Raw genomic sequence first — 11393 nt, forward strand, 5'->3', positions numbered from 1 at the left:
GAGAAGCATCAAATACTTTCCCCTAAGAGCACGCTGCCTATGGGTTCTTGTGAAGGAAGGGCCACAAGAACCATCATCCTGTGTTACAGAACCCGCATAGGACCTGTCCTAGACCTGTTCGCACGCACGCACGCACACACACACGCATGTACGCCTTAAAGGCTCCTCATCTACCAGAGTGTAGAGATGATTTCTTTGCCAAGTATAAGTGGGAATCATTCACACATAATGCCATGCCACGAAGCCCAGGTGATAGTGGTTGAGTTTACAAGTTACACTAAATCAAACATGATTTTTTAAAAAAAAATTAAACCCTAACACAGGCTGTGCATTTTTAGAACGATTAATCAGTGGAACAACTTGCCTCCAGAAGTTGTGAATGCTCCAACACTGGAATTTTTTAAACAAGAGATTGGACAACCATTTGTCTGAAGTGGTACAGTTTTTCCTGCCTCAGTAGAGGGTTGGACTAGAAGACCTCCAAGGCCCCTTCCAACTCTGTATGCTCTGTTCTTGTGTGGTTAAATCAAGGTTTATGGCTTAGAGTTACTGTATGTGTAAACATAGCCTGTATTAATGTTCCAAGCAGCCAATTCCTTCTGTCCTGTTTTCAAAGCAGTGGGAGAAAGATGGCCATAATTTAAACAAAATGAGGGTTTTGTGAAATATGACATCATAACACAAATGTTGCAAGAAATGAGTTTGGATGCAGAGCTGTGGTGACTCAGTGGTTAGAATGCAGTGCTGCAGGGTAATTCAGCTGACTGCCAGCTGTCAGCAGTTCGATTCTCAGCAGCTCATGTTTGACTCACCCTTAGAGGTGGGTAAAAATGAGGACTACGATTGTTGGAGGCAAGATGTTGACACTGCAAACGGCTTACAGAGGGCTGTAAACTGCACTGTGAAGCGGTAGATAAGTCTAAGTGTTGTTGCTATAATGTTGTCATGGCAGGCATAATGTCACTGTGGCTTCTACTACTACTAACACCAATGGTGACAAGGCTTACGGTCCTGCTGAAACCATGCTTAATTGTTGGATCCCTTTAATTTCACGGGTAATCAAGCATCATCAAGTTTGGATCCAGCCCGTGATATTCGGAGCAGGAGAAGGGGGAAAAAATACTTTTTTTCATTCATCCTCACCCTTGCCAGATGTCTGGAAGGGGTGTGCATGCTATTTCCCCAAGTGCCTTTATAATGCAGTCATTTAACAGGACACTAATCAATAATAAGAGCCTTGCTTATGTATAGTTGAAACTTTCAATTTTTAATCTGTGTCTCCAGCATTGTGTGCAGGATGGTCAAAATAGTCAAGATGGCCGCCGTGACGATGTAGTCGATGCTCCACCCATTTTCAAGTGCACTTAGCAAGGCAGCCATATTGATTTTTTTTTTTTTTTACCAAAGCTTGCAAAACACCTCTCTTATCTATCTCAGGGCCCTCAGGTGTCACGCCAAGCTTCAGCCTTAGGATATATGATATTTAGAAATACTATTTTATGTGTACTTTGGGGTGGCACTTATTAGTTTTGCTTCAGGGATTAACGGCGCTTTTCTATGATTATAGTTAATTCAAATTATTCATTTCTGAGCTGGCACGATCCATTTCTCCTGTTGAATTTCATAGGCTGGCTTTCGGTTCAGATATTTTAACCATTTGCTCTCCCTTTTAGATTATTGTTGTTTCATAGCACTGGCTGATGTCTTTTAATTCTGAACGGCACTTAATTCCGTAGGAGAGGTGGGGCACCATAGCCCCATTTATGGCTTCTGGACAGCACAGTTGGCTCAGGAATTCTGGGAGTTGAAGTCCACAAGTCAATTAAGAACCATCGTTCCCTCCCTTGTTCTAGAGCAGTGATGGCGAATCTTTTCAGCACTGAGTGCCCAAATCGGAATGCGTGTGCATGCGCCTAAGCACTGGAAACCCAAAGACTAGCTGGGCGGAGTGCACATGCCAGTTTTTTGGCTGTTTGGGGAGTGTTTTCAGGCCATTTTTGGCCTGAAAAACAGCCTGAAAACAGCCCGAAAAATGGTCTCAAAACAGCCCCAAAATTGCCTGAAAAAGGCCACAGAAACACCCTAAAAACCGCCTGGAAATGGCCTGGGAAAGACCCTCAAATGGGCTAGAAAACACCCCCCAAAACCTGCTTGAAAACAGCTAGAAAAAAACGCCTGAAAAATGTCCTGAAAAAGCCCCCCAAAATGGCCCAGAAAAGGACCCGAAAAATGTCCTGAAAATGGGCAAGAAAACGGCCTTCTTTTTTACTGTTTTTCATGCCGTTTTCTGGCTCCCGGCAGCTGGCAATGGCGCACATGCCCATAGGAAGGTTCCAGGTTCACCATCACGGTTCTAGAGTATCAAAGCCCTTTTAAATATGCTTTCCACAAAATAACGAAAGAAAGAAGTTTCTTATTGGGGGGGTTGGTCTCCCTCACTTCAATTTGATTTGTAGTTGATTACCGATGTTTAAAGTAATCCAATTCTCAATTGTTTGGGATAGTTGTTTTTTTTCTTTTTGCCAGAGGGAAGGGGGAAGTGGAGATTTAATCTGATTCGAATGAAGGCAGATGTCCACACTCGCAGTAAGAATCGCAGTAAGATTCAAAACAGAGAAACTGTACTTTGAAATTAGCACTTTCTGAAAGAAACTGAGCAAAAATGTCTACATTGCTGAAAACAACCAAAGAAAAAGACATTAACAAAAGACTACTTATCTTACATTCACGTAAAGTGCATATAATTTTTAATGTTGATTTTAGACAAAAGTACGCAGGGATGCTTCAAATGGGAATTTAAAATGAATATAAAACTGGTTGAATGAGAAACTGATTATTTGTGGGCGGGGTGGCGGGGTGTTACTTCCTTCACAGATAAATTTGATGATGGTTATAAACAATGTGCCAATGCAAGGTAATAATTAACCCAGGTTTACTGAGAATTATCTGGATTTATTTATGTTTGGCTTAGCATGTGTTGGAAACTTTTTTTTTTTTTTGTATTATACTATCTGTTGTTGAAACTAATATTGTTATACAGGCAGTCCTTGATTTACAACCACAATTGGGATCAGAATTTCCATTGCTAACCAAGGCAGCTTTAAGTGAGTTGCACCGGATTTTAGCACCTTTTTTTGGCCATGTTTGTAAAGCAAATCACAGCACTTATTAAGTAAATCATCTGGTCATTAAGCAAATACAGTTTCCCCCATTTGTCTAACTTGTTGGTGGAACAGCTTCCGTGCAGAAATAGGTGATACTCCAACATTATTGGAGTATCAGTTTTTAAGAAGAGATTGGACAACCGTTTGCCTGAAATGATACAGGGTTTCCTGCCTGAGCAGGGGTTAGACTAGAAGACCTCCAAGGTCCCTTCCAACTCTTGTTATTATTGGAATCTGGCTAGGAAGGTCACAATTGGCAATTACATGAGCCCTGGACATTGTAACCATTGTAAATATGCATTGGCTGCCAAGCACCTGAATGGTGTGACAGTTGTAACTTCAAGGGCTGGTCATAAGTCAGTCATTCCAGTTCCTTTGTGGCTTGAATGGACATTAAACAAATGGCTGTCAGCTAAGGACCGTGACCCGTCAAAAGCGCGGAGGACAAAATCGCGCTCGACGAAAGCCCGCATGTGACGTCATCACAGCGCGACGAAAAAAATTAAAAATTGAAATAAAATTAAAATTAAAGCAAGCCGATTCACATAAAGGTAAGGGTTAGGGTTAGGTTAAGGGTTAGGGTTAGGTTTAGAGCGTTAGCGTTAGGTTTAGCGTTAGGTTAAGGGTTAGCGTTAGGTTTAGCGTTACGTTAACGGTTAGATTTAGGGTTAGGTTAAGGGTTAGGGTTAGGTTTAGGGTTAGGTTTGGGGGGGTTAGGGTAAGGTTTTAGCTTTATTTTTACATTTTTCGATCACAGCGCGATGTTTTCGTCGCGCTGTGATGACGTCAAATGCGCGCTTTCGTCGAGCGTGATTTTGTCCTCCGCGATTTTGTGGTGGAACCGCTAAGGACTACCTGTGATGCACATTTGGTTCTGTAAATGTAGATTTCAAAATCTTGCCTTCAAATTCAGGACAGGTTGCTTGAAAATGAGAAAGAGAAGCCATTTGCAAAAGAACATGGAGTAGTGTTTTTTTTATTTTAAAAAAAACATTTTTTTAATGAAATGGGTCGGAAATTTGACATCTAAATTCGCCATTTGCTTTTCTCTGAGGGATGTTTCACATTTTGCCTCCAGAAGTTGTAGATATTCCACCACTGGAAGTTTTTTTAAAAAGAGATTGGATCAGCCATTTGAAATGGTACGGGAGTTTCCTTCTCGAGCAAGGGGGTTGGACTAGAAGACCTCGGAGGCCCCTTCCAGCTCTGTTTTTCTGTTAACTTCATTGAACTTCAACCAACTGTGCTTCATGATAATGCCTATCTTATATTAAAAAAAAACCTTGCAGATGGAAAGATCATGCTTGTTCGACTTCCTTATAGATCTGGACCAAGATCAAAATCGCATTCATCGACTGTTTATTCTGTGTATTTTCCGTGTTTAGTGTTTCTGTGTATTTTCCGTGTTTAGTGTTTCAATTTTCTACTATTTTTTTGGTGTTTTTAGTCTGTTGGGCAAGATTCTGAGCACATTTGGGATATAAAAATATTTTTTAAAATTACATTTAAGCATTGACTATCCTGACATGTTGTTGAGTCTAATTATTGAGCCAAGCTTACTCTGTTTACCCATTGGCAGATATAAAAATTGCCATCTGTGTTTTCCATGAACAAAGAAAAAGAACGGCTTGTCTCACGCCCAGCCCTGATATCTAACAACCCATCATATAAAAGCAATATTTACTTCCTCAATTTATTCCACACATTGATTAGTCATACATTTTATGCAACTGACCTGCGTCCATTTTCCAATTCAGCCAAACTTAAAACTCTGTTAATTTTATGGAGCTCCAGTTTTCTTGCAACACTATGGAACCGTTTTTTTTTTTCTTTTCGTTTCCTCTAAGATGTTTCTCAATTTATCCTGTTCCTTTTCTCCATCTGATTTCTCCTGTCTTCTCTTTTATCGGCAAAGCTCTTGGGTTTTCTCGCCACATTGCAGCTAGTGCTCGACTTAGTGACCATTTAGTGACCGTTCAAAGTTACAACGGCACTTAAAAATCTGACTTATGGTCATTTTTCACGACTATTGCTCCATTTCCCCATAATCACGTGACCAAAATTGGAAACTGGAATGTACTTAAGACTGTTGCAATGTCCCGGGGTCATGTCAAAAGAAGGACTCGGGTGTGATACTATCGTGTTGCAATGTCTCAGGGGCTGCCCCAAAGAAGAGCGGGTTAACCTATTCTCCAAAGGGTTACCTGAGGGCAGGTATCAATGGGTGGAAACTAATTGAGGAGAGAAGCAACCTAGAACTAAGAAGAAATTTCCTGACAGTTAATGAGTGGAACCACTTGCCTCCAGAAGTTGTGAATGCTCCAACACTGGAAGTTTTTAAGAAGATGTTTGATAACCATTTGCCTGAAGAGTATAGGGTTTCCTGCCTAAGCAGGAGGTTCGACTGGAAGACCTCCAAGGTCCCTGCCAACTCTTATTATTCTAAAAAACATGCACTTTCTTTTGTAAACTCCTTGACCCATTTTTACACTTGGCCAGATCTTCGGAAGTATTAGGTCAAAGAGACAATTTGCAGCCTTTTAGAGATGGCAGCTTAGCTGGGAGTGAGGGGTGCTGGGAAGTATAGTTCTGCAATGCCTGGATCTCCTTTGATTGATTAGTTTGGGGCTCCGGCTTCCTAGCCGAAGGAATCGGTGCTCAGTGCAGAGTCTGCTCACACAGTGTTTTTCGAAGTTGGAAACTTTTAAGATGTATGGACTTCAACTCCCAGAATCCTCTAGTCGGTACACTGCATTCCAGATTCTGGGAGTTCAAATCCATGCATCTTAAAAGTTGCCAACGTTGAAAAATGTGGCACGAGTGTGCATTTGTTTATTATCAGGTCCAAATCCTGAATGCTGCGTAACAGAGGGAGCTCCCGTTACTTCTCCCAGCTTCTGCCCACCTAGCAATTGGAAAGAAATGTAAAAATGCAAGTAGAAAAATAGGAACCACCTTTGGTGGGAAGATACCAGCGTTCCGTGCGCCTTCGGTGTTTAGTCATGCCGGCCACATGACCACGGAGACGTCTTCAGACAAACAATGCTGGCTCTTTGGCTTTGAAACAGAGATGAGCACCGCCCCCTAGAGTCTGGAACGATTAGCACATATTTGCAAGGGGAACCTTTACCTTTATCAGTCTTAATTTCCAGAACTCGTTAAAAATGTTAAACGAAGAGAACTGTGTTAGTTTACAATAGCCAAAATTCAAGAGGCTGCTTTCTGCCTAATAAAGTTTGTTGAAAAGCAGAAGCTTTTTAAGAGATAAAATGTGCTGGTTGGAAACGGCCTATAAGAGTCCTTCCAAATTTCCCACCGTCGCTTTATTTGGCAAAACTTGGTTCTGTTTGAGAGAGTGGATTTTGCCAACACCTGCAGTGGCAACTTGTGTTTTTCTCGGTAGCAACCGAGCCAAGAGTTGTCATTTCTCTTTCCTATCTCTTTGTCCAGATCTGTTACTGACGTGGTTTTCCTTCACTGAGAACACTTGGGGGAAAAGAAAAGATGCCCTCAAAATCCTTAGGTTGCAACGTTGCAGAAAAACATTGCTAAAAATAGGCAATGATATGCAGAATGGTGTGGATGTGCTGCTGTGATAAAGGCTCAGAAGATGGAATAGAAAAATGGTGCCCACCAAGAAAGCTTGGAGGACCTCATTGGCTTGCAGGAAATTAGCACCCAGCCCTCTCCTGGAAAAATGAAATATTCTAGGAAATATTAGAAAGGCAGAATATTACATTTCCCTGGATGAGAAATGGAGAAGCATGGGGTTTTTTTGAGGCAATTCGCAATTTCGCAATTTAATGGGTTTATATGCCGTCCAATCCCGGGGGACTCCGGGCGGCTTACAAATACGAAATGAAATAAAATACACACAGGGGGAGAATACAAACAATACGAACAATTTTAAAAAACACAACATACATTCGGTTTAATTGGGGGTTGAACCTGATTCGAAAATCAGCAACCCCAGGCCTGTCGGAACAGCCAGGTTTTGGTGGCTTTTTGGAAGGCCGCGAGGGTGGGAAGGGTCCGGATCTCTGCTGGTAGCTCGTTCCACAGAGCCGGAGCAGCTACAGAGAAGGCTCTCCCCCGAGTGGTCGCCAGTCGACGTTGTCCGGTTGACGGCACCCGGAGGAGGCCTAGCCTGTGAGTTCTTATTGGATGGATAAGAAAGGCAGAAAGCAGACTCTTAATAGCACCCACCCTCCTCCACAGCCCACTTAAGGGATACAGAGATAGCTAGGTCTATTCATAGGCAAATATGCCCTCACGCAAGATCCAACAAAGGTAGGATTTACCCATCTAGCAACAGAACTCACCACATGGCACCTGGGAAGATTACATCACCCAGCAAGGCTCAACCAAGCTTGGGACTCAAAGCACAACGCACAAGGCTACCCCTGCATGGCCCCATGGGAGTCTAACAACCAATCAGAATAAAAGCTCAAATTAAAAAGCCCAGAGAGGGCATAAAATCCAGGCACTCTCATCATCTCTTCCCTTTTTCTTCAAGGAACGTGATCCTGTTCGTCAATTAACCTTCTTTCCAAGCAACTTCCATGAATCCAGTCTTTTCCCACCCACTTGGAACTGAACGCAGGAGGACATTTCCTTCCAATAGGCTTAAAAAAACATTGCACTGCAAGTGATCCTTGACTTAACAACCATAATTGAACCAAGAATTAATCGTAATTAATTAATCGTCATTGTGGTTGTAAGTCAAAGCATCACAGGAGCTGATCTAATTGCATATTCTTTTTGCTGCTGTTAAGTGGATGCCAGAATCGTTGAGTGAGTCAATTTTCTCCAATAACGGATTCTTGCTGGAACCAGAAAGTAAATGCCAAAAACGGGCAAAAGGAAATTCAAATTGAAGTCGTGTGACTGCTGGAAGCTGCAAACAGCTGTAAAAGTAAAAGGCAGTTTGCCAAGTGCCCAAAATGCAACCACGTGACTTGGATTGGGTGTAACTTTAATTATTCCAAAAATAGATTGTTAAGTAACTCTGGGGAGATGTGTTGTAACTTCAAACTGTCATATATACACAATTCATATTGAAATATTTTTTTTTTAAAAAGAACACTAATACTAACATAATTTTTTTTTAAAAAAAGGCAAAGAGAAAGCAAAAACTGCAAGAAAGGAAAAGCGTTGAAGAAAAGTAGAAAATACAAAGTGGCTTTGTAAATATACAATTATATTTTAACTCTCCGAAGTTACATGGTAACTGTCTTCTTTCTATAATCTATCCCAGGGGTCAGCAGCCTGTGGCTCTGGAGCTGCATGTGGCCCTTTCATCTCTCTGCTGCGGCTCCCTATCGCTAGTCAGCGCCACAATTTTGAGAGGAGCTTCCGGTTGGGTGGGGGTGGGGGTGAAGCAGGGTGTGCTAGGAGGAAACTCTATGGCAGGGGGCAGGTTTTCTGGTCAGCTCCACAATTGATAGGGCTTTCAGTTAGGACAGATAGAGGAAAAAGGACGCAGTGCTAGGAGGAGACTCTATGGTGGGAGAACCGGACTTCTGGTTGGTTCCAGAATTGAACAGGGGGCTTCCGTTAAGTCTCTTTGAGTGCTTAAGGTTGCTGACCCCTGATATATCCCATCCTTAAGGCCATAAATCACAAATTATTTTTTTCTAAATTTAAGCAAAAAGCAGTGTTCCAGATTCCCTTTTGCAACCGTCTAACAAGCAAAGCTAATGGGGAAGCCAGATTTACTTAACAACTGTGTTATTAATTTAACAACTGCAGTGATTCACTTAACAAATGTGGCAAGAAAATGGGGAAAAACTCACTCTGCAAATTTCTCACCTAGCAACAGAAACGTTTGGGCTCGATTGTGGTGATAAGTTGAGAATTACCTGTAAATGAATGTTTTTAAGTCAAGGATTATCTATATTTAGCCTTCTGGGCAGGTTTGGGATTTTATTTTTAACTTTCCTGGTTGGTTTTCCACCATGCCTAGGATGGCTGCCATGCCAGAAGAAAAGCAAGATAGACAACATCCATATGTAGGAAGTTATCACCCAGCCCTCTCCCAGAAAAATGAAATATCCTAGGAAATATTGAAAAGGCAGAATATTTCTCTGGATGTGAAAAGGAAGAAACATGTTTTAAAAGACAGAATAGCTGCCTGCAGCTTCCTGCCCATCCCCACTTTGTCAATGGGCCATTAAGAAGGCCACGTTAGTCCACTTTACATAATAAAGACTTCTCCATTTCATCTCCAGGGGGATGGGATTAAAGTATGATAATATTGACCAGTTGTGGGTTGCTAATCCCGTTCCAACTGGTACGGCTGGAACGGGGCTGGCGGTGTCCTCGTGCACGTGCGCAGTTCACGCATGCGTCTTAGCGCCTGCGCGATGCTCCAGCTGCTCACGGAGAATCGTGCAGGCGCTGTAGTAAGTTACTTACCTCCGGGTTCACTGACCAAGTGGTCCGTGCGGAGCGCTGCGGACTGGTTGAAACCCACCCCTGATATTGGCCCTTTACTCAACTGACCACATGGCATCTGAGAACTCAACCAAACCTGGATTCAAAATGCAGCCTAGAGAGTTGCCCCTGCATGGCCCTATGGGAGTCTGACAACCAATCAGAGTACATTTCTTACACAGGAAAAGGAAACAGAGAGGTGGCACCAAACAGGGTATAAAAAGCCTAGCAAGCCCCTCCCTCCGCCCTTCTCTTCTTCTCCACCAACATTGAAGCATGTGATCACCTTTTCTGTTCAGGGCACAAGCCATGTGGTCCTGTCCACCATTAAAACCATCTTTCCAAGCAGCCTTCATGTCTCCAGTGTCTTTTTCCCCACTTGGAACCGAACCCAGAAGGACATTTCTTTCATCACATATTTTCTTCTTCTTTTTTTTTTTTTGAAAATTTTATTGTTTTAATTAAACAAAAACACAAAAAAGGAATCATCTTTCATTACATCTTGTAATAGCAATATTATTATAGCAATAGCAGTGGACTTATATACCGCTTCATAGGCCTTTCAGGCCTCTCTAAGCGGTTTACAGAAAGTCAGCATATTGCCCCCAACAATCTGGGTCCTCATTTTACCCACCTCGGAAGGATGGAAGGCTGAGTCAACCCTGAGCCGGTGAGATTTGAACCGCTGACCTGCTGATCTAGCAGTAGCCTGCAGTGCTGCATTTAACCACTGCGCCACCTTGGCTCTTATATCTCTCCTCCTTGTTTTCCCCGATCTATTTTAGTTCGTGGTAATTATTATTATTGCCAATAATATGTATGTGCTTTTAGAAAAAAATATTCAAAGTTCACCCAGGAATCTGGATTTTCCACGCCAACATTTGCAGCATTTGGAAGCTGGCAATGTGCAGAAGGGGTACTTTAAGATCATCTATACCACCCTCTCCACATTCTGAACTTAGGGGCTAAAAAAAAAAGAAAGCATGTCGATTGGTTACAAATACATTTCGTGCGTTTCTTCCACAATCATTACATATACTTCATTCAAATTGGATTGTACATTTTAAATCAATTTTTTTAATGAATTTTACTATCACTGTACTATAATTCTCATTTAACTACAATTATTTAGATGTGGTTTTATCTAAAATCATTTGTATTTAAAGACACAACCAACTACTGGCATTCATTCGCAATTTCAATAAACCTCCAACAACATTACACCTTTATAACATATTCTGAAACAAAGTCAGTTCATAAAATATCTAACCATATTTGCTTCTGATCAACAGTAGCTCACCACAGCTGGCTTGTTAAGTAGCTCGGCTGGTTTTTCCAGCTATACTTACCTGACCAGGAGAGCCCCTGAAAGAGAAAAGAAATACGCCCCCCCCCTGGGGCTCTTGAGGTCAAGAGGAAAGTATTTGCCTCTTCTGAATAACAGGTAGCCTGTTCACTCTCAAATTGGATTCAACTTTTTTACATTTTCACACACCCTTTTTTTAGGGTTGATGGTTTTTCCATCACCTTCCTGCCATTCAGCTCCAAGGGAATAAGTACAGCTCTATCATAAAATGTAAAGGGGGTGTAAAAAGGGAATTTTGAGGTCATTTAGCCCAACTGCCTGCCCTGTAAAAGAATCTATTACTGTAGTGGTGTCCCTGAGATACGGCTCTATGGGAGGAATTGCCATTCAATTTGCTGATGTCCCAGATCTGCTTCCATGTCATTTTAATACAGGGGTGGGGAACGATGGTCCCTTTATGACTTTGTAGACTTCAACTCCCAGAATTC

Source organism: Thamnophis elegans, chromosome Z, assembly GCF_009769535.1.
Source record: "Thamnophis elegans isolate rThaEle1 chromosome Z, rThaEle1.pri, whole genome shotgun sequence".
Classification (NCBI taxonomy): Eukaryota; Metazoa; Chordata; class Lepidosauria; order Squamata; family Colubridae; genus Thamnophis; species Thamnophis elegans.